We start from the raw sequence: 25,229 nt of genomic DNA, 5'->3' as shown, positions 1-25,229 counted from the left end.
TCACAATAGCAGCCAGTCTATTATTATCCCTTGTTTGGCTCTGCTCTTCCTCCTCTTTATTAAAACATTTTTTTGTTTTAATCAGTCAGAGTATATGCTCTCACATTCTTATCCTAATCCCATCCCCCAAATGAGAACACAAGACAAATAAGACCTACTGACTTGTATAGTCAACTGAAACAAATTTCCACATTGGTCTTATTTTAAAAAAATTGTCTCATTCTATATTCTAAGTTCTTCACCTTTCTATCATAAAGTGGGTAACATTTTATCATTAGTCCCCTGGAATCATTGTTGGTAATTGTACAGATATGAGTTCAGCACAACTGCATTCCATTATATTTATATACTATAACTAGTTCATCCATTTCCCAATTTATGGATACCCACCCTCCAATTCCCATTCTTTACTACCTTAAAATGCTATAGACATTTTTGTATATGCTTAATCTATATTCCCTCAAATTTCCCCTTTATTTTCCTCCCTTTCCTCCTATTTCCCTGTTGAGTAAAATATATTTCTGTACCCACTATGTGCATGTGTGTGTGTTTTTCTTCTTTTAATAAGAGTAAAGTTTAAGAGTTGGTTGCTCCCCCTCAACCCCTCTTCTTTGTTTGTATAAATGTCTATTTTCATAACCTGATTAGAAGAGATAATTTCCATAGCCTTCCTTTCCCTCTTTCCATGCTTAAGATCATCAAGACATAAATGAACCATTTCTTCCTCAGGTTTAAATGCACCATTACATGTTATTTCCATAGGTCCCTAAGGAGGAGCTAGGGTTTGTTTGGTGGTAATGCTGGCAGCAGAACAATGAAGTTCCATTTTGATATTGTTCTTGGATATAGTGATTACTCAGCCAAGTGTTCTTAGATTTATTTCCTTGACCCTGGTGCTGAGAAAATTATTGGAACAACCAAGCAGAAATGTCCATCTGAAAGGTGACACTAGAACATGGAGGAGAGAACTGACTCCAATATAGATACATATAGATGTAAGTATGACTATAGGAATAGATATAACTACACAGAGCTATAGGAACAGCTATTGTTATAGATAATATATCCCTTGGCAAATCACTTAACTTTTTAGTGCAACAAGCAATTTTCAAAGACCAAAATTTACAGGTAAGGTATCAGTCTACACTGATTGAGGGAATTCTTAAACATGCTCTCCCTACTCTAATGAAATTACTTTTTAATATATACATGATGTAAGGGGTAGAAAATATGTATGGTTTTTATAAAAGGTTGGACTGGATTATTTAAGAATAGAATAACCAGGGGGGCAGCTGGGTAGCTCAGTGGATCGAAAGCCAGGCCTAGAGATGGGACGTCCTAAGTTCAAATCTGGCCTCAGATACTTCCTAGCTGTGTGACCCTGGGCAAGTCACTTGATCCCCATTGCCTAGCCTTTACCACTCTTCTGCCAATACACAGTATTGATTTCAAGATGGAAGGTAAGGGTTTTTATTAAAAAAAAAAAAGAATAGGGTTGCCAGGAATTTAATTAATTCCAAAGAGATTTATTTTAACAATTTATTTATAAAATATAGAAAGAGTGAAAATAAGAAAAATCATAGAGAGGTAAGATATCTAGGCTACACACTAAGTATTTTGCTCTATCCCTGGCTCAACCCAGGCAGGGCTAGTTAGTCCTTAGCCAGAGGGGCTTAGCCTTGAACCAAGGACCTGAGGATGCAGGGAGCCTCTCTCAAGAAGATAGGTCTCTCCTGAGGCTAGTCTCTTCAGAAAATTCAAGAAAGGAGTCAGCCTTTTTCATTCACCCCACAGGATAGTTCTAAAAGGGAAACAGTCTGAGATCTCAAGCCTGAGCTCCTCCAAAGTCAAGTTGAAGACAAAAGACCAAAGAGAAAGCTCACAGGAAGTTCTTGGCATTTTTAAAGCTCATTCCTTTTCGTAACTTCCTGTGACTTTCTTCCATTTGACATATACCAATTACAGCTAAAGCTTTGCTTAGGACTGCCCAGGGGACAGTCAGTAGATTCTGATTTGTCACCCACTATTGGACATGTGGGTCATAGACCTCCCCCACTCAAGTGTGAGTGGGGGTATATACACTTTTGGTGATTAAATCTAAAAATGGGCAGGGGAGAGTTAATTTAATCTTCACAATCCCCCTGTGATTATTGGGGAGACTAGTCTCCCCAATTGATCATTTGGCATAATCATCTTGTACCCCTAAACATTTTTCTAACTACAGGTGTATACAATATTTCACCATCTAAGAGGAAACTACAATAGTTGGAGATAAGAGGGAAAGAGAAGAGAGAGGGAGCAAAACCAATGTTTTGCTAGGCGCATTGACAAAAAGCCAATTAGGGGGCAGTCCCCTTTGGCATAAAAGTTGACATTCAAAATAAATGTTCAATCCCCTTCAGTTCAATCAATTGCACCCAAAGTTCATTCTGGATCTTCTTGATGTCTGTAGGTTTCTGCAGGCATCTTTCTTCAAACAATTCATTTTCTGGATTCAAGGAGTTAGTAAGCTTCTTTCCCTGAACTTTTTCTCAAACAAAATTTTAAATCTTGGATTTTTTTTTATGAAAACACAATACAATTCCCCCTGAAGAGGGTGTTCACTAACACTGGATCAGCTCAGAATACGTGGTTGAGTTATGGGGGGTGTATGAGTCAATTATCAAAAGAAAAACCAAAAACATAAAAAAGAAGAATAAATAGAAGAAAAAATTAAACTTTGGGAGAAATAAAAAATTCAAAATCAGAACCAAAATATAAAAAACTATGTATATAAAACTTCTGAATAAAACAAGAATAAATTTATAATAGGCCCTTGTATTAGGGTCCAATTAAAGTAAATTTCCAACCCACAAATTTGTAGGAAAAAATGCAGTAATATTGATTTTACCCATTATAAGCCAGGGCTACAGGAAGTTGCCATATTATAAGAGATAAAAAAGGACTAGATTTTTGTGTAAAAAGGGAAGCATCATTTCCTGGTCTGATCTTTCATTATTTCTCAGGGATAGGGGAGCCAGAACAGCTAATTATTAGTGAGAAAAGAGTTAATTTAATCTTCACAAATCATGTATACACCCTTGTAGGTGTGTGTTCACATATCTATGTATACATTCACATGTATGCCTGTATACACATAAGTATGTATATGTGGAGAGATCATAGAGAGAGAAGAAAAGAAATCAAGGGATAGAAACTTGAGGAAGATAAGGCAATGAAATAAATTACAGTTTTAAAGGTAGGAAGAGAACCAGGCAAGAATAGTTTTATGGAAGCTGAGGAGGAAGACAGTATCTAGAAGGAAGGAGGGGAATGGTTACTAATGACAAATATTATATAAAGGTCAAATAACAAGTAATAAGGACTAGAAAAGGCCATTGGAGTTAGTGATTAAGAGGTCTCTCTTTGGAGAGAGAAATTTCCATAAAGAAATAAAATTTTGGGGGTTTGAGGAGTAAACAGACAGTAAGAATACATTCTTTAAGTTTAACAGTGAAGAGGGAGAGCTATTAAAAAAGAAAGCTCTTGAAGGAAGCAAGTCAGGGGTTTTTGGTTTTGTTGTTATTGTTGTTTTAGGTTAGAGGAGACATGAACACATTTTTAGGCAGAGGTGCATGAACCAGTAGAAAGGGAGATGGCGGGGCTGGGGTAGGGAGGGAATAAAGCAAAGTAGTAGAGGAGATGGATGGAGATTTGATAAATAATCCAAGTGGAAGGCTTAGCCTTGGCAAGGACAAAAATGACATCTAATCCTCTGAGACTGACATGGAGAGGAGGATGATTGAAGACTTAAGAAAGAGGTGATATGTGAAAGAGGCTGGAATAGAAAACTCAATGGATGACTTCAGTCTTTTAAAAGGTGAAGTCATCCATTGAGAGAAAGGTGGGTGGAGATGGACGTTCCCGCTATTTCTTCTCATTTTATTTCTCTATTTTTTCAGGTAATTTGGAATTTGACAAGCATCTACAAAGATGAATATTGCTACATACAAAAACAGAGAAAGAGTATCATATATAAAACTGTTTCATATACAACTTTTTTCTTTTAGAATATAATAAATTCAGCAAATTGGTTTTGAAGCTATTTTGCTTGTTTACTTTTCCCCTGAGCTTCTTTCTGTTCTCTTCATTCATTTAAAATGTTTCATTGACATTTTTTTCTCTTTTTCTTCTTCCATTTTTGGCATCACAATCAGTAGTCTTCCCCTCTACTCCCATTCTTTGTTTAAAAAAAGGATTTTTTTAAACAAATAAGCTTCTTCAGTTTATTCTTAATTACTAAATCCAATAGTGGCTTTTTCTAGTCCTCAGCACTCATTCTTTGATCTTTGTGTGGTAACAAATGGTTTCTTCAAGGGAAAGCCAAGTTCTTGCCTACTTAGAAAGTGACACCACCTATACAGCCTTTGAAGCCAGAGCCAAAGAAAGGATGCAGGTATAATAGCTAGAATTTACATAGTGCTTTAGGATTTGTGAAACACTTTAGAAATATTATCTCATTTTCTTCTCCCAACAACCCTTGGAGATACTTACTCTTATTGTCACCCCCAATGGAGGCAGACAGAGGAGAAATGATTTTCCCAGGATAATAAGACTAGTGTTCAAGGCAAGATCTGAACTTATATCTCCCTGACTTCATGTTCCTCATTCTGTCTAGAGTGGCCACCTAACTTTCTTGACTCTGGTGATTAAAGGCTTGTGGTATTTTCCATCTCCTAGTACTGTAAGACTATTCCACCAAGGACCACAGAATGTTAGCAACTCATGAAGTAGTGATACTGTGATGGTCCCATTATGGGAGAAGTTCCATTAGCTATTCCCAAAGTAACTCTGGTACCTTTCCAAGACTTAGCTTTTGCCATTTCTCAAACAATAAATCAATCACATGTCCCTGCTTAATCTCTTATCTATTATAAATTTAAAAATTTTCACACATCAATTGAATGGGTTGGTCATGAGCTCAAAAGGGTCAACCACTCAATGCACTTTGAGGCTTTACATAATTTTTTTCATTGAATTATGGAATCTTAGAATTGGTTCAGACCTTTAATATGTGTTAGATATGATTCAGAAATTGTTCTGAGATTTAATTTTGTTAATGGGTATGCATATGACAATAATATGGATGCCATCAATTAAGTTATTCTTTTTGGTTAGCGTACCCACTCTTCAGTTCTCTTCAACCAAGAGAGGACAAAGTTGCATAAGCCCTGGGAAACATTGTAATCAAAACATCTGCCCCCAACTAACTAGGGTTATACAGTTATGCACCTTATCAGTTAACTCAGTGGAAGAGTCTAGTAATGGGCGAGGTTTGAAGGAAACTTAAAAAGAGAGGGAGGGCCCAGGTATTTTCCTATTAAACACTTTTGCTATAGGGACAAAGGGCTTCCTCTTCTTTCTTCTTTCTCACTTATACTTCTTCCCCATTCTCTTTCTTCCCCCACCAGTTATTTGAAATGAAATTTCATTCCCATGAAAGGAATCCAAAGGTCAAAGGTGTTGATAACTAATGAACTTACATGTTTGCATCCAAACAGATGTGCAAACATGTCTTTCTCCCTAGGTTGGTGTCAATAAATAAGTATATGGAAGAATAAGTCTGAATATTGAACCATGGGCCATGACAACCACTTCTAACTTCTCCTTTTTATATCTTCACTCACTACCACATGGAATAATGTCTCTTAGAATTTGTCCATTAGGAGAATCATCTTTGTCTCTTTAGTTTCTCAAGAAGAGTGCTGAGTGTAGAATTTTTTCATAGTAGACTGATGGTTTCCCAAGAGGTTGGCACAGAGAAAGGGCCTTCTCAGCAAACTCTCTTCAGTGGTATAATTTGTAAAAGGGCTTCATCAGTATGCTCTTTCTCTTCTTCCTGCTCTTCCTCTTCTGTCCCCTGCTCTTCCTTGCTCAAGTATCTGTAGCTGGGATCCTAGAGGTGTTAGTTCCAAACTTCCTTGATCCCATTTCCTTGATTCCTCTTTCCAAGGGAACCATCCTTATCTAAGAAGGGAGATAACTCTGTTGAAGAACTTAATTTGGCAAGCCAGCTTTCAGGACCAGTTCAGGACCAGTCTATCAGAACTGTCTACAAGAAAGAGAAAGCACATGTCATTACTAAAGATGAGAAGAACTTCAAGGCATTTGTTAGTCTTTGATTGGCCCAAGCTGATGGTCATCTTTTTGGAATCTGGGCAAAATGAGCCAAGGAGGCTATAAAGTAGGATGTGGAGAAGAAAGAGTAAATAACTTCTGAGAACTTTCAATAAAATAATATAAAACAAAGCAAACATCCCACCTAGCTAGTGAGAGATCTAAAAACTCAGAATGATTTTTCCTCTAAACCTGACTTTCCTTCTATTTTCATCATGGTCAGTATAGACATATTTACCAGAATGAATTGAAAAGCTCTGTGGCAAGATTCAGCCAGGACTTCAGGATGTACTGAATTTTAGCTAATGCATTTTGAACTATGAAACAGATGGCATATATCACACTCTGAGACAAGATTCTCAGGGAAAATTTCCAAGTTGGAAGTATTAGCCCCTTAAAAAGGTAAATTTGGTTTGCATGTTTCTTAAACCCATGGTTTTGAGAAAAAGAATAATAATTATTTAATTTTCATGGGTACCTTTCTCCTGAAGAGCTCAAAACACTGTAAAGACATATTATTATCAATATACTCCTTGTATGATCAGATAGCTATGTAGTCAAGCATACAGCAAGAATTATTGTATTCTGATGATCAACTGTGAAAACTTGGCTACTCTCCGCAATGCAATGATCTAGGACAATCCTGAAAGACTATGACAGGGAATACTCTCCACCTCCAGAGAAAGAATTGCTGGAGTTGTCTTTCACATGAGTATATTTATGGTTTTGTTTGGGAGTTTTGTTTTTGTATGAATGTGCTCTTACAACAGTGACCAATATGGAAATATACTTTGCATGATAATAAAAAATAAAATAATAATTTTTGCATTCCTCATTTTATAGATTAGGAATGTTGGCATACAGCTCTGAGACCTCCTTGATACTTCCAGATTCAGAGTGCTGTCCATGTGTGTTTAATCCAAAAGCTCCAGATCCTTACCCAAAGACTTCTTTTTTTTTTTCCAGATCAGGCCAGATGACACATGAATTCAAAGCAAAAAAACATTTAATGAAAAATAGCAGCAAGGTAATAGCCAGGAAGAGTGAATCACATATTAAATGTTTTCAGTGTCCATTCCCAGATGCTGGTTACCTCTCATGCCTCCAAATGAGAACACAAGTCAAAGCCCCATTCAATTGCTCTGTGTCCCCCCAAAATGACAATTCAAACTAATGAGCATGGGTATTGTAGCTTTGTTTCTAAATTGTACTATCTAATCAGAGAGTACAGCTTTCTTCAGGATGGATGTACTGAGGCTTCAGCTATGACTCACTCACCCTTCCTTATGTAGTGGGGAATTCAGAGGAATTTTTTGCTGGCAGAAATAAGGTCTGCAGGATTTGTTTAACCAGGTCTCTGATAACAGGACTGTCATTCCTGGCATGAAAAGCAGTCTGCTCTTCTCTTGTCCTAAAGGAAAGGGAAAGGGAAAACCTAGTAAAGACCAGGGCCCAGAAAAGGGATCAGAACAGGAATGACCCATGGGCTCTCTCTTCATATCCATGCCATCTATTACTTTGTCTCTACCATTACAGCTCCCGTCCTCTAGTGGTTCCCATTCCTGGCCACTTGAGCAGTCCTTGTTCCATAATTAGCCTCCTTTATGAGATTCTGCTGGATTTTTAAAATTCGGCATGCCAAAAACACGTCTAATGAATTAAAATGCTCTAGGTGATATCACCATGCTGTAAAATTCACTGGTTAGGGTCACTTATGGGAAGAGTAGTTCAAAGATTTTCCCCTAATGCATTCCCTTGACCCCAAGCCTGTGGGATAGGAGTCTATGTGCATCTCCTTTTATAGCTAGGTCAATAAAAAGTAGAGGCTCAACTAGCTAATCTCAGTGACTAGCGCAAATTCACTGGCTGGAAAGGGGGCATTTGAGGAAAACAGGGCTGGAAGAGACATCATAGAAAGGATCTAATGTACGAAAGTTCTCTCGAACTCTGGTATTCTGTGATTCTGCTGGGGTGGTGGCGGCTGTGACTAAGAGCCAGATGAGAAGGAGCCCTCTGCCTCTCTCTAGCCGCAAGAGGAAGCCTGAGTAATTTCTTCCACATCAGCCTTTGCTAGGCTTTTATAAGTCAAGAGAAATCAACAAATACTTATTAAGTACCTACCATGTGCCAAGTGCATGATCCTAAAGAAAGGTAAAATAAGCCTTGCCTTCAGGGAGCTTTCAACCTAATTGGGAAGCCAAGACAAGAGGGTACAAACTCTCTCTGTCTCTATCTGTCTGTCTGTCTGTGTCTGTCTGTCTGTCTCTGTCCACACACAAATAAACACACATACATATCTGTATTCACATGTGTGTTTATGCATAAACACAAATATATGTATGCAAATATGTATGCTTTGATGTCTCTGTATATGAATGTGGATACAGATTCATGTACATTCAGGAAAAATGTGAAATAATTTAATATTCTGCCTCTTTGGGCTTTTTCTGGACTAACCAATCTAGCGCCTTCTCTACACACTGTTCTCTATGTACTGGGGACTTTAGAGATCACTTTTTGCTGGAAGAAGTAAGGTCTGGAACACCTGTCTGTCCAGGCTCTGAAAATAGGGCTCTCACTGTTTGCATGAAAGACAGTCTACTTTTCTCTTGTCCTGAAGGAAAGAGAAAGGGAAAACCTAATGAGGAGGTGCGCAGAGGTTAGAACTAAATGTTGGGTGACAGCACCAACAGTTTGAAAGTGAGGTTGCCTTTTTGGTTTGGCAATTTGTGAGGAGAGAAAGATGTGGGGTGATTCAAGTGAGATTAAGGAGATGAGTCACCAAGACCTGGGAGCAAGATATTGATGAGGTGACCCGGGCCCTAGGAAGCTTAGTTTACCTACCAGGGCCTGATGGGATACACTTGGGGCTGAGGCAAGAGAAAAGCCTGATTGTGCTAAACCTTCCCCTTTTGAGAGATCTCAAAGTGACTCTCCCCCTTTCCTCTTTCTCTGTCAGAGCATTTGTAATTTAATTTAGTTTAGTTTTATTTGGTAGGAAAGCCATATCATTCTTAGGAGTTCTTAACTTGGGGTCCATTTTCTCTTGTTTGTTTTTTAATATTTATATAACTGCATTTCAATAGAACTGTTTTCTTTGGAATATTTTATGCATTTAAAAAACCTTATTCTGAGAAAAGGTCTGTAGACTTCAGTAGAATATCAGAGGGATCCATGACATGCAAAAAGTCAAGAACCTCCGCTGTAAAGTTTGAAAAAAACCAATACCTTATTTTCTGTCCTAGTTACAACTCTAAGCAGTAGGACAAAGGTGAGAGAAACAAGGTTAAGTGACTTGGCTAGGTGACTTCAGGTAGGAAGTGTCTGAGGCCAGATTTAAACTCAGATCCTTCTGACGCCAGACCTGATGCTCCATCCATTGAACTACCTAGCTGCCACTCTAAAGATTTAATTGAGCATGAATGTCTGACCTGTGCTTTTCATTGTTATGAAGTTTTGGAAAAATCAAAGCAAATGGAAATGAGCAGTGATGCCAAATAACATTTACAGAAATGAAAGGGTCATTGAGAAGAGACTCTCTGAATTGTTGAGGAGAGGGTAGGAGAAATGTCTCCCTGGCTAAGAGTTCAGTGACAGAGAAATAATCTTATTTGTATTGATTTCCTATTACAACAACCTTCCCCAAATTGGTCAATCATGGATCTGAATCATCTCCTGTAGGATGCAAAAATAGCATCTGATTATCTAGGGAAGAGAGGGGAAAGAAGGGAGCATTAAGCAGTATTGTGGTCATGCCAACATTTCCATTGTTTCCCTGTGCATTGCTCAAAAGCTTTGTGTGGAGGAAGAGCCAAGGACAGAAACTATAGAGTAGGTCATGCCTGTTGGAGAAGAAGGGGAGTAGCTGGAGGAGATGGCTGGCCATGTTGTCATTCCAAGAGTAGGGGTCAGAGGGGAGGGAGGGAGATTTCTTCTCCTTCTTCCCAAAGCAATTGAATAACTTTTTAAGAATCTTGAGCGAACAACCCTCACAATTACCCTGATACACAGATGTATAAGCAAAGTGATTTGCCCCAGATAGTCACTGGCAGAGGGGAGAATGAGAGTGCTAATGGAACAGACTCATCAGTGCCTGTCACATTGGTGCCCCGACTCGCCTCCTTTTAGTGCAGGCTTCCTATGCATGTGGAGTATTCTGATAGCCTTTCCCCAAACGTCTACTCACTCTCCCTCCAATGTCTGTCATTTTGCTTCTAGAATGACCTTCCTTATGAATGGATTTGATTTCATCACTCTTGTGCTCAAAAACCTTCAGAGGCTTTCTATTGCTCACTGAATGAAATTGAACCTCCTTAAGCCTGGTATCCAAAGGTCTCTTCATGCTAGAATCTTTCGTGTCCTCTAGACTCTACCCAGACTGGATTGTTCATGCCCACCATCCCTAAAAACCCCATGCTATCAGAACTCTGTGTCTTTGCATGTTTCCTATGCCCAGAAGTTCCTCCCCTCCCACACTCTAGTTGCATTAGGACCCACTCTTTAAAGCTCAATTTAAGTGCTGTCTTCTCAAGGAAGCTCTCCTATTGTATTCATTCCTCTCTTATTCTTCTGGTGTCATTTTATTTTATCTTTCACTGCTTTGATCATATTTATCTGACTAGATGTCCTACCCCCTATTGGAATGTCAGCTCCATGGAGACTGTGTTGCATCTAACCTTTGTGTCTCCCTTGGTATCTAGCATGATGCTTTGTTTACGTTAGGCATTTAATAAATATTTTTTGAAGAATAAAAAATAACCTACATTTGTAACCTACATTAAAGTGTGCAATATGTTTATATACATAACATTTCTTTGATCCTTACAATAACACTGTGGGTTAGGTACCATTCTTATTTAACAGATGAAGAAACTGAGTCAGAGTCACACAGTTAGTAAATAATAGAGACTGGATTCAAACTCAGGTCTGCCTGACTCTAGGTCTAGGATTCCATCTATCTCTTGTATTACCTAACCACCAAGAGAATAGAATTGAAGAGAGGCATCCTTAGGGAAACATATAATTCCCTATTCTGCCACTTATTTACTTGAGTCATTTTCCAGTTGTCTCCAACTGTCTATGACTCCATTTGGGGTTTTTATGGCAAAGTTACTGGAGTAGTTTACCATTTCCTTTTCCAGCTCATTTTACAGATAAGGAGACTGAAGATGAGGAAAATGAAGCAAAAAGGGTTAAGTGACTTATCCAGGGTCACACAGATAGTAAGAGTCTTGAGGCCAGATTTGGACACAAGAAGATGAGTCTTCTTGACTCCAGGTCCAGCACTCAATACACTGTTCTAGCTGCCTTTTTTTATTTCCTGCAGCAAGTCATTTAAGCTCTCTGGGCATCCCTCTCCTCACCCATTAAAGAAGGAGTTACCCAAGTCATGCCTAAGGCCCTTCTAGCTTGAATACTCTATAAGTTGTAATTCAGATCTCCCTGAGGACTTTCAGGCAACTTTCCCAGCTCACCTGCAGTTGACCTGAAATGACCATCCTCTGGGAGTAAAGAACTAATACAGGCTGTGTATTCACCTTTTTTTTTTGTCTCTGTTGAGGTTGTCAGTAAGTTGCCACCCTTACCCTACAGTTAATCAGCAAGAAGAAAACGTGGGAAGATAATATGTCTTCTCCTCTTTAGTCTACTGAACTGGTTTCTTTTTACAATGAGATCATGGGTCCCTAGATCCTAAACAGGGCAGAGAGCCGCTGTAGGTGAGCTCCACTTTAAGCAAACCAGATCTGTAAAAATTCGTATTTAGAAAACATCTATTAGAGCCTGCCTTTTTGCTTTATAAAAGTATCCTGCACAGGATTCCTTGGAACCACAAGATCCAATAATGAAATCAAAGTGATTTGATATAAAGAAAAATGAAGATTCCTGGATCCAAGCCCAGAAGGGGAGGGAATAAGCATATACATAGCATTTTCTATGTGCCAGGTACCTTTAAAAACAAGTATTATTTCATTTGATACTTACAATGACTTTGTAAGGGAAGTGTTATTATTGCCCTCATTTTATATAGTTCAGGTAACTGAGGTTAAGTGATTTTCCCAGGTCACACAGCTAACAAGTATCTGAGGTTAGATTGAACTCAGGTCTTCCTTTCTCCAGACTCAGGCTCTATCCTGCACCACTAGCTACTTTGGGGCAGAAATGTGCCAGTTTGGAGCTGGAAGAGACCATAAGAATCATTTATAGTGCTTAGATAATGTGCTAAGGTCGCGAACAAATCTCTTGTCATCTGAAGCAGGAGGCAGTTAGACTGGATGACCTCTCAGATCCCTTTCAACTTTGATTCTATGTTGGTATGCCTTATGATGCTATTTTGGGAGGTGAAGCAGGCTTCCTTATAAGGAGAGATCCCACGAATGCTAGCCAACAGAGGACAGGAGTGTCTTGAGGACAGGGTCCATATCTCCCACAGCACCTAGCTTGCTGTGTTGGTAATGTGGTCAAGAAAACTTTGGTGGATTGCACTTTATTAAATGGAATAAAACAGGGAGGTCAGAATCAATCAGTAATTGAAATGGGATTTAGTAAGTGCTTACGTTATGCTATGCGCTGTGCCAGATGCTAGGGATACAAAGGCAGAACTTATGTCACATCAGTCAAATAAAGCCCCATAACTGCAAACAGCCATGATGCCCATTTGTACAGACTGTCAATGCATATTTATTAGCATTAAACACAGAGTATAAGTGACCATCTTGAAGGATAAATACTTCTTGGACATATGAGTTCTGGTGCATTTGTTGTCAATCAATCAACAAGCATTTATTAAATGCCTTTTAAGTGTTAGGTGCTGGGGTTACAAAGACAAAAATAGAAAGTTCCTTCCCTCCAAGAACATGCATCTGATGGGCAGAAGAAATACTCCACTTACTTAATTATCACTGGGATTATCTAATGTCCTTCATAGGCAGACTAAAGCTTTGTTTCCATCACAGCTGGAGAATTAAGGAAGTGCCATCCTCTATAAGATTCTTTCCAACTATAAATCTCTGACCCTGTGAGCCTATGAAATACAAAGGCAATGAACCGCCTGTTGTTCATCCTCCACTTTCAGAACACTCTGGACTCTCCTTCCTGGAAGGGATTACTTTTCACTCAATTCTGACCTGTAACTAAGAATTGTGAATAGTGCTAGCTCTGAACACTGCCAGTCTGAGACCACCAGGGAAGTAGGCTCAAAGACTTCCAGCCACCACAGATTTCTCCAAGTAACAGAGCTGAAGATGAGGAACTGCTATAACCGAGACATCAGTTTTGTCAAGGTGGCTATATCTATCATCCTGTCCACATCTTGGCAGGACATTAGTGTCAGTGGTGCCATCCTTCTCCCAGGCAGCAGTCAGATGCCTCTAACTCCTCACCTTACAGTCTTTCTTGCTCATCATAACCAATACATCACTAAATTATTATTTTTTAAAAAAACTCTTGGCTTCCATCTTAGAATCAATATTATATATTGGTTCCAAGGCAGAAGAGTGGTAAGGGCTAGGCAATGGGGGTCAAGTCACTTGCCCAGGGTCACTTAAATTCTTTTAACTTAATAGGAGTATAATACTTGAGGCAGCTCCCAACTCACAGGGGTTGAAATCTCTCAATAAATTAATTAACCAATAGCATTTATTTTTTAAAATAACTTTTTATTGATAATTTTTGTTTCTTATATAGTTTTGTCAATTTTTCCCCCCTCCTTTGCATAGAGAGTCATCTTGTGACAAAAAGTATATTTTTGGAGAGGAAAAAAAGCCAAAAGGGGTAATGAAAACTGAACAAACAAGAAGTTACTATGTATTTTGTTCTCTTGGCTGTGCTTATTTCACTATGATCAGTTCATATAAATCTTTCTATGCTTCTCTTTTATAAATCTTTCTCTATGCTAAACATATATATATAATTTATATATATATACATATATTTATATATTTATTTTAAACCCTTAATCCTTATTTTAGAATAGATACTAAATATCAGTTCAAATCAATATTAGGTATTAGCACCATAGAAGAGCAATAGGAGCTAGGCAATGGTGGTTAAATGACGTGCCCAGAGTCACACAGCTAGAAAGTGTTTGAGGCCGGATTTGAACCTAGGATTTCTCATCTCCAGACTTGGCACTCTATCCACTGAGTCACCTACCTGCCCCAATTCCCTGTATAGTCTTGACATTTTGTTCTTTGGGGTAAATTATGTTTTTTTTTTTTTAGTATTATAAAGGGATTCATTGGCAGTTTGGTATGACAATAAAAAATTGATTTAGGTTATATTGTTTCTTATTATATTGGATATTCCTATCTATGAGCAATTCATATTTCTTTAATTGTTTAGATTTTTCTTAATTTGTGCAGTGTTTTGTGATAGCGTTTATGTAATTCTGCATATCTTGGCAGTTAGACTTGCAAATATTTTAAACTATCTACAGTTATTTAGAATGGAATTTCTCTTTCTAGATTTTCCTGCTAGGTTTTCATGGTAATATATAGAATGCTGATAATATATGTGAATTTATTTTATATCCTTGCAACTTTGCTAAAGTTGTTTACTGCTTTGGCTAGTTTTTCAGTTCATTCAATATATGACTCATATTTGCATAATTTTTTTTGTTCAGAAGGCTTTCCAAATATTTTTATAAGCTAATCACAAACATCTAATCTGATCTTTTCCATGGAGAACTATGACATATTTACCTCTAGAGTGAAATCTTATAACTCAAGAGCCCATGGCATTTCTGTATGAAAGGTTGAAAGAAAATGAAAAATGCACGATTTGACCAAAACTCTTGGGAGAATTCTTAATACAGATAGTTACCTAACTGTAGTTTTTTTTTTTTTAGTATCTTGGGATGACTCATTTTACTGTCATGAAATCTTGGATGGTTGCAAATGCTAAAGACCTTGGCTTCACATACTGTACAAAATGTCTAACTCATCATGGAACTTGGTATCCTTTAAACCAGCCATATAGACAGAGGTACCTAACTCTCCTCTCCATGCAAAAGGATGAAATTCATAATATTACAGAAGAAAGTTCAAATTCAAAGCAGAAAAACAATAAATAATTAAACATTTAGTCCCAAAGTTTCATGTAAAACTTCTGAGTATTTATAGTCCTGAATATCAAGGGCTTCCCTGGAAGAAAGTCTCCCAGAAGTTCTATCTTCATCTACTTCTCTCTGTTCTCTAAAAGATGATTGCTTTCTCTCTTGTCTTTCTTTGTGTCTGTCTGTCATTCCCTTCTTTCTTTTCTTCTCCCCTCTCTCTTCTTTCTCCAGATTGCGCTCCATCTCTCATTCTCCTTCATCCTCTTCTCTCTCCTCCTACTTTACTCTCTTTCTGTATCTTTCCCCCTCTCTCTTGCCCTTTCCCCTCTCCCCTCCCTCCCTCATGACTATCCACAGACCTGTACTTATAGTCCTAGACATGATAATGTTTCTCAGATAAGCCAGGGATGACTTAAGACTCTCAAATTCTCTTTATGTCCTTGACTCTTTCCTCACTCTCCTCTAGTGAAAAAATCAGGAATATTCTCTTCTATCCCATATGAATACCCTCCAGTGGACACATTCGGGTATATATGGGGTGGACCCATGCTTAGGGTATAATTGAAAGGGTTTTGGAGGCTTAGGACCCAGTTAAAAGAACTTTAAATTAAAAAAGTATGGGGATAAGCAGCTAGCTGGCTCAGTGCAAAGAGAGTCAGGTCTGGAGACAGGAGATCCTGCATTCAAATCTGATCTCAGACACTTCCTAGGTGTGTGAACTTGAGCAAATCATCTAACCCCAATTGCCTAGCCCTTGCGGCTCTTCTGCTTTGGAACATTGGTTCCACTTAGTATTGATTCTAAGACACAGGGTAAGGATTTTTTAAAAATGGGGATGGAGAGGGAAGGAGAAAACTGTCTTTATCTAGCCATCCATTAAATTGAATATTAGAGAGAGCAACTAAAATGAAGAAAAGAGAATAGCAATTGAGATGCTAAAAAAAAACAAAACAAAACCAGGAGACAAAAATCCAATAATAAAAAAATTCAAATGTTAAACTCCCAAATCCTAATAAATTTTGATCCTAGTAGAAATAGGCAAATCTGAACTCATAGGACTGAAAATCGCAGCTAATCTATGACATCTCATTCAAAAGAAGCAGAAGAGTTAGCGGGGGTGGGTAGGACAGAATAGCATTGCATATTGTGAAAGTATAATGGTGTGAGGAAATCCAGGAACCACAGTGGGGAAGCATAGTATAGAATCTTTGGGTAAAGTTCAATAAAAAACAAAAGTCACCAGAGACCATACAGAGAATTTAGATAGGAAGATAAAATAGATGAGGACTTTGGGGAACAGATCAAAAGACTTGGCACAGAGGCATGATTTAATAGTATTGCCTGCAGAAGCAAATACAAAATGTTCTGTTTGTCATTCAAAGCCCTTTTTAACCTAGGCCCCTTCCTACTTTTCCTGTCTTCTTCCATCTTTCTCCTTCTACTCTTGGATCCAATGACACTGGCCTCCTTGTTTCCAGAACAAGACACTCCATCTCTTGTCTCTGGATAATTTTTCTGGCTCTTCCCCATGTCAGGAATACTCTTTCCTCCTCCACTCTGACTACTGACATCCCTGGCTTTCTTGAAGTCTTAACTAAAAGTCCACCCGCTATAGAAAGCCTTCTCTCACGCTTCTTAATTTCAGTGCATCTCTCTTTCAATCACATTCAACTTGTTCCACATATAACTTGCTTTGTCTATGTTTGTTTGCATATTATGTCACCCATTATTATAGGCTCTTTGAGGGCAGGGACTTTTTTTTGCCCCTTTTTGTGTTCCCAGCCCTTAGTATAGTGCTTGGCACACAAGAGGCGGTTAATAAGTGTTTATTATATTAATGAATATACTTTCTTTCTCTTCTCTGGCAAAAACAGAATAGTCAATTAAAAACCAAATCAAACCAAAACAAAAAACATTTCATTAATAATAATATCATTCTTCAAAGATAGCAAACCAGCAAGAAGAAATTTGGTTCTGGATTTGATTTTTATCATCAGGGAGAAGCTAGCTGCTGGAGGTGGAAATGATGAGAAATTTGGAGTAGTGGGGAATGAATACTCTTTCCTATTGTTTGTGATATAGAAAGAAAGGGGAAGTAGGAAGAGTTGGACAAGTACCCTAGAGCAGATATCAGAGGGTTCAGAGAAAGGATAGGTACCTTTGACCAAAATTCTAGGAAGGTCAACTTAGGAGGGACAGGAAACTCTCAAAGATGAAGACATAATAAGAAAAAATATTCCTATAAGCAGAAAAAATGAATTGCCTAAAAAGAGATTTATAACAGAATGAATGGCTTGCCTCTATAAGAATTGTGCCAGGAGTACTAAAGTTTTGAATTACCAAGCGTAAAAAAGAAATTTTAAAACAACAACAAAAATTGTGTGTTTTTTTAAAGTTATATCAGAGGAAAAGAAAGGATTAAAAACGGGATAGAATGTTGCCATGAAGATGATGACAAGTGATAACATAGATAGGACAGAACTGTTCAATTCAAACTTTGTTACTTTTTTCTCTACCTGCCAAGATGAGCTATAATATGAAAAAGAACAAGAATGAGGAATAAGGAGAAATATCTTATTCAAATGAAATAGGATAGGCAAAAGGGTGGAGGTAGTATAGCATCATAGGTGAAGAATGTGTACTTTTGAATAAATACAGGAATTAGAGTGTGAAATCATGATGAAAAGTCAAAAGAAGAAAAACCAAAAGTGTTGTCATTACAGTATGCCACAGGTCACCTAGACATCAAGAAATAAATAAGGCATTTAAGAAACAGATCACAAAAGTCGTAAAAGCATGGTATAGTAGTAGTGATGGTAGATTTCAAATATTTAGACATCTTACCTGTCCATAAAAAGCACAATGCAAATATTTTTATTATGCCTTAGCAATAATTTTACCCCTCAAAAGTTAGAGGAATTAAACAAGGAAAAATCTTAATTTAGATTTGATTTTCTATAACATTTGGACCTTAGTTACTGGGGAAGAGATGGTAGAACTATTGGGATGTGACCTCTCCATCCTAGGACTTGTAATAGAGAAATAAGGAAAATCTGGGCATAGTCTCTGATATATAATATAGATTTTGAGAAGGCAGATTTCATTCAAAGAGTTCAGAGAAAATATAAATAGGAAGGTAGCACAGGAGGAATGGGAGAGCTCACATTAAACTTCTGGCACAGAGAGCAATTGCAATGAAGGGAAAAAGATGAAATTTGTCTGAAGAGATTGATGTAAATCCACAGGACATTCACCAGCCAATTTAGATTTAAAAAAGAAACACAGAATATGGAAGCAAATCCAGGTATCAAAAAATTGAATGGGAATATAAAAATAATGTTGAGAATGCTCAAGCTCAGAGTGAATTGAAGGTGGTGAGGGCAGCTAAGAATAACAAAAAGCATTTTGAAAAATGTCATATTGGGAAAACAAGGAGGATTGAAGAAAAAAGATAGGGCCTTTTCTTATGGTGGATGGGATGATGATAATGTACAAGAGTGAAAGAAGAGCTGTTCAATTTTTATTTTCTTTCAATTTTCTCTGAAAAAGAAAATGATCTTTGCATTGAGAATGACACAATAAAAATGACTAATAGGAGGTTGATAGCCAATATTAGTAAAGAGGTACTTATATTTGCTGAAACAAATACTAATATTAGTAAGGATATAGTAAGAGAAAACTAGTTGTCCTTGATGAATCTAGTCACCTGGCTCAGTTGAACTACATACCTCAATTCTGAAGATATCAGATATGATTGTAGAGTTTCTGTTGATGATATCTGAAAAATCATGGAGATCAGGATAATATTTCAAGACCAGAGGAATTAAAATATTTTCCTAATTTTCCTTTTTAAAATTATAATTTAATTTTTTCAGTGAACAAATATTTATTTTCTCTCCCTTTCACCTCATCTCTCTCATTCATCACACACTGAAAAAAGGAAAACAAAATCATTGTAACAAATAGACCTAATCAAGCAAAACAAATTCCTGCATTATCCATGCCCCGAAATACATCTTATTTTGCATCCTGAGAGCATAACCTCTGTTAGGAAACACACAGTATGTTTCATCATGGGTCTTCTCATTGTTGATTACTATGCTGATTAATACCCTTAAGTTTTTCAGTTATTTGTCTTTTTTTCCTTTTCTCATTTTTTTATTTAGAAGATTTTTTCCATGGTTACATGATTCACAATTTTTCCCACCCTTCTTCCCTATCCCTCCCAAAGCTGACAAGCAGTTCCACTGGGTTATAAATGTTTCATTGTTCAAAACCAATTTCCATGGCATTCATATTTGCAGTGGAGTGATCTTTTTTTTTTTTAAATATATTTTATTTGATCATTTCCAAGCATTATTCATTAAAGACATAGATCATTTTCTTTTCCTCCCCCCCACCCCCCATAGCCGACGCGTAGATCCACTGGGCATTACATGTTTTCTTGATTTGAACCCATTGCTTTGTTGATAATATTTGCATTAGAGTGTTCATTTAGAGTCTCTCCTCTGTCATGTCCCCTCAACCGCTGTATTCAGGCAGTTGCTTTTCGTCTTTTTTTTTTCTTTTTACAAAACTCTTACCATCTCCCTTAGAATACTGTGTCTTGATTCCAAGGCAGAAGAGCAGTAAAGGCATGGCAATGAGCATTAAGTGACTTGCCCAGGGTTGAACTGTTAGGAAGTGTCTGAGGCCAAATTTGAACGCAGGACCTACCATTTCTAGGCCTTGCTCTCAACCTACTGAGCTACCTAGCTGCTCCTGAGATTATTTGTCTTTATATGTTATTGTAACTTATTCTGGTTCTGTTCACTTCACTGTGAAATATTTCATACAAATATTCCTGGGTTCCTCTAAAACTGTTGCATTCAACATTTCTTACAGGATAAAAGTATTCTATTACATTCATATGCCATAATTTCTTTAACCATTTTCCAGTTGATGGGCACCATTTTAATTTCTAGTTTTTCATCATTACAAAAAAAAGCTACTATAAAATCTTATACATATGGGTCCTTTTCCCAATATTGAAATCACTGCTATGTATTGCTTAGTAACTTTTGAAGCACAGTTCCAGACTGTTTTCCAAAATGGCTGGGTCAATTCAAAGTTCTATCATTGGCACATTAATGTGCCTATTTTTTTTGCACCCTTTTCAATACTTTCCATCTGCAGGGAAGAGTATGGTATCTATAAATCATATGCTGGCCACTTGACTTGAAGCCCAACTTAAGTTCCTAAGAAAATTATAGAAATTATTATTCAGCCTCAAGAAAAGGAATCAATAATCACAAAAAATTAGCATTGAGAACAAGTTTCTCTGGATGAAGAATTCATAGAAACATGGGAAGACATATTAATTGGGGTCAAATGAACATTGTGGAATGAAAACATGAACACATGACCAGAGAAAGATGAAAAAAAAAATCCCTCTCTTCACTGGAGAAATGGTTAACTGTGGGTCTCAATAATTGCAAATACAATCAGATATCATTAATGTATTGGCTATTTTTGCTTGCCTATTTTTTCTTTTATTTAAAATATTTATAGTGATAAAAATATTGATAGCATTTTTTTTGTAGAAGAGAAGAAAGAAACTGAAGTGGCATCTATTGATTGGGGAATGATTGAAGAAATTATGGTATATCAATGAAATGGAATATTTTAAATTATTCTGTAATAAACTTTTTGCTTTAAGGGAAAACGATGGATTGGGGAAGAAGGAAGGGTGTATTTGGAAATGAATGTGATACAAAGACTTCAGTAAGGAAAAAAAAAGGACAGATCATGCTAGATTAAATGTCTAGCAAAAGCCTCTGCTTCCATCTTAAGCTTCTTCCAGGAGTGAAGAGATGATCTCACACCACATGTAGAGTATTGTGTTGATTCTGGGCACCATGCTTTGTTCTCCCTCTGTTGATTATCTCTTATTAATCCTGTGTATATCTTGTTTGTACAGAGCTTTTTTTCATGTTGTTTCTCTCTTTAAAGCATGAATTCTTTGAGTTCTGGGATTAGTTTTTTGTTAATTTTTGTTTTGGTCTTTCTTTGTATTCCCTAATACCTAGCACAATGCCTAGTACATGAAGAGATATTTAATAAATGTTTGCTAACTGATCAAGTGACAATCTGGAGATAATCTTGGCCTTTGGACAAGAGGAAAAGCAAGCAGGATGATAAAGGGCCTTGAGTCCATGACATAGGAGGATTGGATAAACTAGGGATAGGAGCAGTTATGAGGTTCAGTGATTAGAGAACCAGGCTGGAGATGGGGGAGGTTTTGGTTAAATCTGACTTTAAACACTTTCTATACCACTGCTGGGTTTATACACCAAAGAGATAATGAGGAAAAAGTACAAAAATATTTATAACTGTGCTCTTTGTGGTGGCAAAAACCTTGGAAGTTGGGGGACATCCATTGATTGGGGAATGTATGAACAAATGGTATCTGTTGGGGATGGAATACTATTGTGCCCAAAGGAATAATGAACTGGAGGAATTCCATGGGAACTGGAATGATCTCCAGGAACTGATGTAGAGTGAAAGGAGCAGAACCAGGAGAACATTGTACACAGAGACTGATACACGGTGGTACAATCAAATGTAATGGACTTCTCTACTAGCAGCAATGCAATGATCCAGGACAATTCTGAGGGACTTATGAGAAAGAACACTATCCACATCCAGAGAAAGATCTGTGGGAAGAGAAACACAGAAGAAATACAACTGCTTGATCACATGGGTTGATGGGGATATGATTGGGGATGTAGACTCTAAATGATCACCCTAGTGCAAATATCAATAATATGGAAATAGGACTTAATTAATGACACATGTAAAACCCAGTGGAATTGTGTGTTAGCTATGGGAGCAGGGTGGGAGGAGGGGAGGGAAAGAACATGAATCATGGAACCATGGAAAAATTCTCTTAATCAATTAAATAAAATTTTTTTAAAATGAACACTTCCTTGCTAAGTCACTTAGACCCAATTACCTATCCCCTACTGCTCTTTTGTCTTGGAACCAGTGCTTAGTGTTGATGAGAGTTTTAAAAAAGAAATGGAGATGATAGTGGTCATCTAGCATGTGATGGGTTGTCCCGTGGATCAGAGGGGTCAGAGGGGTCTTGCCCTGGTTTCACAGGACAGAACTAAGAGTAATGGGGTGAGGTTGCACAGAGGCCATTTTTAAACTTATCAGTTCAGAAAAACCTGGAGAGCCATATATGATCTGATACAAAGGGAAGTAAGCAGAACCAGGAGAACATCATCCACAGTAATAACAATGATGTACAGTGACCAGCTGTGAATAACTTAGCTATTCTCAGCAAGACAATGATCCAAGACAGTTCTGAAGGATTTAGGATAAAAAAAATGCTCTCTTCCTCCAAAGAAAGAACTGATGGAATCTGAATGAAGACTGAAGCAGACTATTTTTTTCACTTTATTTTTGTGTTTTTTTTACTTTTCTTTCTTTTTTTAATCTCTGTCTTCCACAACATGACCAATATGGTAATACGTTTTTTCATGATATCACACATATAGCCTATTTCAATGATATTGCTTACCGTCTCAGGGAGGGGCAAAGGAGGGAGAGAATTTGGAACTCAAAGTTTTAGAAAACTAATGTTGAAAATTGTCTTTATGTGGGAATAAACAAAATAGTGAAAAAAATAAACTTGATATCAAGACAAATCTAAAAATTATCATTATTTAAAAGTGAAATGATCTGCCCCTGAGAAGAGAGAAACTGGATGACCATTTGTTGATTTGGGGGAGATATCAAAACCAGGAGTCTGTGGGGTATAGATTGGATTAGATGACTATCGAGGGCTGTCCAACTCTGAAATGCTATGATTCTATGATCCAAAGGAGCTAGGACAGGAAAAGCAGCTGCCTGCCGGAGGTTTCAGGGACATGCAGCTGCCACCAATTTCCCAGGCCTATTTTAGGGTGTGTGGAATTAGCTTTGTGCTGGTATTGCTTGTGGAATGGTTGGAACCTGGCCAGGTGTTGGTGAAGGAAGAGGCACGGGCAAAGAATTGGAGTCCATGGGGGAGCAAGCTGGATGATTTGAGGAAGGAAAGAATTCTACTCCAGAGGGTGCAGAGTGCTATGTTGACTCAGTAAGTTTTCAGAGTGTGAGAAGTTAATGTCATGACGATGAGTGGAAGTGTTTGATTCAGTGAATGTATACAGAAGAAGGAGGAAGAAAGGAATGAGTGCCAGGCAGGCATGTAATGGGTGAGCCCTAGATGTGGTGTGGACCCTCACCTCCACCCCAAGAAACTCCAGATGGAGGGAAAACCAACCTGCAGCCTAGTGTTCTACCTCCCTCTCCAAAACCCATAAATACCAATGAAGTGAATAGGGATAGAAGGCTGTGAATCAGAATTCCAGTGTCTCCTAATTCCTTTTAAGAAATAGATTAAGAGCCCAAAGGACATGTATGACAATTCTGTGACAATCCCCTTGATTTTCCCCAATTTCTCCCTGGGAGAAGGGGGAATGGGAAAAGATCCTGATTTCTTGTTACATTTTTGAAGTACTTTGTGGTAACATAAGAATGCTTTAGATAAATATTCTCATTTGATCACACCATAATCAACTACATTCTCATCTAGTCCTCAGCATATTCTAAGAAGAGTATGGTGAAATTCTCAGAGTTGTCCTTTGATTTTATATCATTTCTCTCTTTCATTTTCTTAAAGACATAGCCCTTATCCAGAAAGCTCCCTCCTGCATCCAGTGGAAGGTTTTCTTCCTTATATTAAAATTTGTTTAATTTCATTAATTTCTTTATTAATTCATCAGAAAACATTTACTTAGCATCTAGTATATGCAAGACACTATGCTGGGTTCTAAAGGAGAAAAATGTTTACAAATTGGAGTCCATAATCTCATGGAGCCCATAGTCTAGTTCATGTTAAATAGTTCTCTTTTAGCTATGTAATTTTATTTTTAAAGGTTTGATTGATGCCAGGATTTTTAAAAACATCATTCTTATATCCATTGGTGTACTGGTGGTATTTAATAACCGGCTCTCTGATAAAGAAAATTATATATATGAAACCATAAGTTTAATCTGCATCATTAATATTTTCTCCATCACTTTCTTAAGCCTAGGCAACCAACTAAACAATACATCAAACCTTGATTTGCAGCATTTGCTGTTTTCTGAGGTATAAATAATCATGACAAAAATTTAACAATCAGATTTTGCTACCTGTTTTGAGTGGGTTCCAGCATATCCCTGCTTATATCTCAATGATTCCTCTGATCCTGGAACAATATCCTCCTTTATAGTACCATAATTATACTTTAGATATATCATCTCAAACAAAGAAAGATAAAGCAAAAACACACATACACACAGTGGCATATCCAGAAACGTATGCCTTATTCAGCTTCTCTGGACCATCATTGCTCTGTCAGACACCATTATTTAAGCTTCGCTATTCATCCTTTGAAGTCATGGTTTTTCACTATATTGATCAAAGTTCTTAGATCTTGAAGCCTTTCAAAAGTGTTTTGCTTTACATTATTGTGGTCATGATAGAACTTCTCACATTTCTGCTTCATTTGCTCTATGTTGGTTCATAGAATCCTTTCCAATTGCTCTAAAGTCTTCATAATTGCCATTTCTTATGACATGATAATATTACATTCTATTAATGTACCTTTTTGTGTTCTGCCAGTCCTCAACCAATAGGCACACACTCTCCTTCTAGTTCTTTGCCATGACAAGACACAAGGCATGGTTCACTATGTAGTCTCTGATTAATCTCTTTCTCATTTTTATTTCTCATTATTATTAGTAGGATGATAAATTAGAAAATAGCTCTTCTGGCTGCTATCTGATATCATTAGAACTCTTAACCTAGCTTCCTACTATACCAAGAAGATAAAAGTCATCTGACATGATCTCTCAGCTCTTCTTGCCTTTTCTTTGACCATTCCCACCATTACAACCCTCTTCCCTCTAATTTCTATATCCAGAAAAAGATTATACAATTACTCCC

At 37.3% G+C, this 25,229-nt stretch overlaps 1 long non-coding RNA gene across 2 annotated transcripts; it reads right to left on the bottom strand.

The window, feature by feature from the left end:
* Positions 1-5,634: 5,634 nt before the first annotated feature.
* Positions 5,635-24,817, bottom strand: LOC103094983 (uncharacterized). Of its 2 annotated transcripts, XR_008917542.1 has the most exons (4): positions 24,578-24,817; positions 18,937-18,986; positions 7,435-7,567; positions 5,635-6,091 (listed from the first exon to the last, which is right to left on the bottom strand). It is a non-coding gene; the product is annotated as an uncharacterized LOC103094983 (long non-coding RNA). The 2 variants fall into 2 exon arrangements; XR_001629105.2 differs by lacking the exon at positions 18,937-18,986 and having other exon boundaries at positions 24,578-24,814.
* Positions 24,818-25,229: the final 412 nt, after the last annotated feature.

Source organism: Monodelphis domestica, chromosome 3, assembly GCF_027887165.1.
Source record: "Monodelphis domestica isolate mMonDom1 chromosome 3, mMonDom1.pri, whole genome shotgun sequence".
Classification (NCBI taxonomy): domain Eukaryota; kingdom Metazoa; phylum Chordata; class Mammalia; order Didelphimorphia; family Didelphidae; genus Monodelphis; species Monodelphis domestica.
This window is presented reverse-complemented; position numbering and strand designations above follow the sequence as displayed.